Consider the following 5,115-nt stretch of genomic DNA (forward strand, 5'->3'; position numbering starts at 1 on the left):
ACAACACATCCGCACCACATGCACCTCCCTTTACACCACATCCGCCATAACTGCGAGCGGAAACACTTTGTGGGTTAGTCTTTCATCGGAGATGAAGCACGAGGTGGCCGCCCTTGCAGCCGCCTGGCAGTCCCGCCATGCAAGGCGGATCCAGCAGGGCATGTCGGCTAGCTCGCTCGAGGTCTCGGACGACATTCCCACGATGTAGACGGGCTCAGACGACGACACCGTGCCGCTGCCCGGGTCTGTGCGTGCCGGCTTTCGCATGGAGCAGGCACAGGCGCACTACGATGCCGCCATAGTGGACGAGCAGGAGCATGTGCCTGCTCCTATGTCAGTGTTCCGGCAGGCGCAGTAGGAGCAGAGGTAGAACATGTTTCTCCTCGAGAAGCATCAGTTGGCAGAGGGCCAGATCTACGGCGAGCGCGCAAACATGGAGGACATGGCCACCATGGTCGCGGCAAACCCGAACTTCATTACGAAGCAACGGGCGCTCTACGAGGCCGTGCGTGCTCAACGCGCCGGTCACAACGAACAGCTGGCGCAGCCGGACACGGACACGTCAGCACACGCGCACGTGTTGGCGGTGCAGGGGACTGAGGACGAGAACGCTGCAGCTATGGGTCGTATGCACCACCGTCCAACTTTCAAGGCCGCATGTGGCAGGTGGACAATGATGGACTGTCCACGTCCATCACCGACCTCACGTACACCTGCACCGGCAACGGACAGGTTGCAGACTCTTCCGAGGATGAGTAGGGCTTGAGGCGGCAAGGCATTGCGTCCTAAGTGGGTCGGTCTATCTCCCATGTCCTACTCTTTCTCGCCCGACACTACCTTCACTTCACGGGTCTTAAACCCCACCGACGCTCATGGAGACGACAGATGGAGGATGTGGTCGCCGATGCGGAATACAAAGGAAATGGACGGCCGTCGCCACCATAATATAGGTTTAGGCCTGGCTGCTTTTTTAATGAAGAATATCCTAGTTGTAGTGTGTGTGCTCCGGTTTGTTTAAAAAATATTTGAATTGTATGTGGGCAGTGTTGGATGATCGGCTCTCGCATGCATGTCCGTGAACTGGACTAAAGCCTGCATACATGGCCCAAAATGATTGGACATAAAATTTGACTTATTATTAAATGAAAATCAGTAGACTGTTATTTAGACACACCTTTAATCTATATGAAGAATGAAAACGAAGTTCATTAAAAAGAGATGTCAAAAAACCTCTTTCTAGATACAGTGAGTAGATATGTCACGAGCAATTGAAAAACATGGTGCCCCCTATTCTAGACATGCATGCAAGATATATGCTTGGTGGTTGGCGTTGGCAATTTGCGTGAGGGAAAGTGGACACTAGTAGATGGATATGCATATATATATGAGTGACGTTTAAGGTTTCAGTTCATCATTAGACTTAGTTCATGTGCATACAATATTTGTGCCTAGGAGATTTAATTATCTGAGACATTGGAGGAACCAAGAGTTTGGAAATACACGATGCACTTTGATTGCCACTAGGTCCACATTCGAGCCCGCCTTCCTTTTTCATGAATTTAGCAATCAAGAAGCCTGAAGGAATTCTTATGGAGTATGCCTCCAAGGGTCTTTTCTTGACCAATTCGGTCATCTACAGTTTCGGCGTCTTACTTCTCGAGATTTTAAGTGGGAAGAGGAATGCAAGCTTCTTGAATCTCACAGGACACTGCCAGAGCCCAAGTAGCCAGCCTACTACAATGCCCGGATATCGAGCATCCGGGAGTCAGTCAGGCCTGTTGCCAGGTCTTCCATCGTAGAGTTGGGAAGATGGCTTTGAAAAAACCTGGTCCTTGGCCTACTTTTTAATGTTTAGTAGAGGGCCTGAATCAACTGCTTTATTGCTTTTTATCAGATCCGTAATTCAATGTTTGTGTTTTGCTCACTTGGTGTGGAAAATGATGAATGGGCTTGATTCTCTTGGCTCCAGACGCGGGATTGCTATTTTTAGTGGCAGGGTGTACACAACTGTCACTTGCATTACTTCCATTGCATAACTATGCATCCTGACCATATGTATATAGATCAGTGTTTTATAGCTCCGCTATAGCACGCTATAGCATTTACAGAAGGTCTTGCGCTAAGAGACTTTGATCCAAACAAATGAACAAACATTTTAAATAGTTCGCTATAGCTTCGCTATAGCACGCTATAGCATTTAGAAAAGGTCCGCCGCTAAGAGGCTTAGCGCGCTATTTAAAACTATGATATAGATGTCAGGGTGCACACACTGGTCACTTGTGTGTAAGAATTCAGAACCTGGCATGATACAGGTTGCACATTTGCAAGAACAGGACATGCACTCGTATCCTCGTATTTGCCTGATGCATACAAAACTGCATATATGGTGTGTGTGTAAATTCAGAACTTCCCATTTTACAGGCCGCACACACATGCAAGAACAGGACATGTCATTTGCATATGTATTTAATAATTATGACTTGCATACATACATGCTTCGAATACATTTCATGATTTTCAATTGCATACATACATACAACATACATATTTATTCCTTCCAACCTACAAATCTGATCAGAGTTCCTAGGAAGAACAGGCGGACGGATGTTGCTCCCCGGCCGGCGGGCCGGTCGGATCCTCGGATGCCGCAGCCGACCATGCCGGGCACGCCGTCGTGCTTTAGTGAGTTTCCGGAAGTTCAGTACTTACATTTCAGTGTATCCAAGCCTCATAGCATCAACAGATCTTATGATTCTGCTTCTTACTGAAAGTATTTAGTTAGTACTGTACATGTTGCTGCGTTAGTTAGTGTATCAAACTACTCCTTTATTAGTCAGTTCTTAGTTCTTACATCAACTTGAATAAGAGGTTCATGGTTGCACGCTTGAGCGTCTTGGTGGACAACTAACTAAGAACTTTTTTTTTTCAACGTCGTCTTCTCAAGGGACGGCTCCTTCACGACAACTTTATGCTTGCGCAGTGTACGGCTCGCCGCCTCCATGCCTTGAAGCAGCCGGCTATGATGGTCAAACTGGACATATCCAAAGCGTTCGACACGGTGAAGTGGCCTTTCCTCCTGGAAGTTCTTCATCGCATGGGATTTGGCACAAAGTGGATATCCTAGATTGTGGGACTTTTATCTACCTCCACAAGTGTACGGCTCGCCGCCTCCATGCCTTGAAGCAGCCGGCTATGATGGCCAAACTGGACATATCCAAAGCGTTCGACACGGTGGAAGTGGCCTTTCCTCCTCGAAGTTCTTCATCGCATGGGATTTGGCACAAAGTGGATATCCTGGATTGTAGGACTTTTATCTACCTCCACAACGCGTATCATGGTGAATGTGGTGCCCGGGGCCCCGATCTTCAACTGTTGCAGCCTTCTTCAGGGTGGACCGCTATCGCAGATGTTGTTTATCCTTGTCATGGAGCCCCTACATCGCCTCTTTAAGTTGGCCTCTGATTCCGGCCTGCTGGCGCCGCTGGCGCGCGTGAGATGTGAACACCGCATGTCTATTTTTGCGGATGACGTGATTATTTTCCTCAAGCCGCTGGACCTCGACCTGGTTACGACAGCAAGGATCCTACAACTATATGGCGTGGCATCGGGGCTCCGAGTTAACATGCACAAAACGTTGGCCATGCCCATCAGGTGCTCGCAAGAAGAGGTGGCACGTGAGGAAGGCTCTCTGGGGTGCCGCATTGGGTCCTTTCCATGCAAATATCTCGGCCTCCCCCTAGGCCTAAAGAAACCATCCGCGGCGCAACTCAGCGGCCTGGTGGAGCAGTTGGCTGCACGCCTGCCCACCTGGAAGGCGGCGACCCTGCCAAAGAGTGGCAGGCTTGTTCTGGTCCTATCGGTGCTCTGTTCGATTCCTATACATTCGATGCTCGCCTTGGACTTACCGACAAAGACGATACTGGCCATAAACAAAATAATCAGAGGCTTCCTCTGGTGTGGCAAAGCTCAGGCTAATGGTGGGCACTGCTCGGTAGCATGGGAGGACGTATGCACGCCAAGATGGGCGGGAGGCCTTGGGACTCCGTGCCTTAGGTGGCTTAACATTGCCATGCAGGCCCGTTGGGCCTGGTTACGTTGGGTGGACAGCGATCGACCTTGGACGGAGTTCAAGCTAGCCCTCCCCAAGGAATCCCTAGCATTAGTCGCAGCGGCTACCAAGGTGACGCTTGGAAACGGGAAGGAAACTCTCTTTTGGGAAGATCGCTGGCTACATGGGCTGCAAATACAGGAGTTTGCTCCTGGAATCTATGAAAGGATCTCAAAACCAGCAAGGAGCACGCGCACAGTACATGAAGCTATTTCACTTGGCTCCTGGACACGGGACATCAGCCCCGACATGGCCTACGAGGCTCTGGTGGACTATCTGGAGATTTGGCGGCGACTACAAGGGGTCCAGCTTCAGGAGCATGTCCCCGACGCCATTTCTTGGGCCTGGGAAACGAACGGCCAATTTTCGGTACGGTCTGCCTATGCGGCACGGTTCGTCTGTAGGGAGGTGGCGCTGACGGCGGATTTTTCTTGGCGATCTCGGGCTCCTCTCCGGTGCTGCTTCTTCACCTGGTTAGCTATGCGAAACAGATGCTGGACTTCAGACAGACTTGCCAGTCGCGGCCTCCCGCACCAGGATGCCTGCCCGTTCTGTGACCAGGAGGATGAAACCATTGATCACATCCTTCTGACGTGCGTGTTCGCTAGAACAGTTTGGAGAACTCTGTGTTTGGCCTTAGGGAAGCCGCAGTGGTCCCCAACGGCCCAAGACACCCTAAAGGATTGGTGTGTAGCGCGAACGTCGAGTGTTCGCAAGCCGAAGGAGTTACGGGCGCTTCTCACCCTAGGGCTTTGGGAGTTATGGAAGCACATGAATACAATTGTGTTTGAAGGCGCTACTCCATCACTACAGCTGGTAGTTGGGCGCATCGTCACGGAAGGTAAGGCTTGGCAGCAGGCGAGCTTATTGAAGGGCGAACTGGATAGCATGCTCGATCTTCTGGTAGGGTGGGTAGGGAGTGAGTAGTCCCGATCGCCGCGTTTTGTAGGCGGAGCGGTAGATTGTACATTACGTGTTGTTGTTACTGTAGCGTTTAAAACTCTGTA

This window comes from Triticum aestivum, chromosome 2D (genome assembly GCF_018294505.1).
Source record: "Triticum aestivum cultivar Chinese Spring chromosome 2D, IWGSC CS RefSeq v2.1, whole genome shotgun sequence".
Classification (NCBI taxonomy): domain Eukaryota; kingdom Viridiplantae; phylum Streptophyta; class Magnoliopsida; order Poales; family Poaceae; genus Triticum; species Triticum aestivum.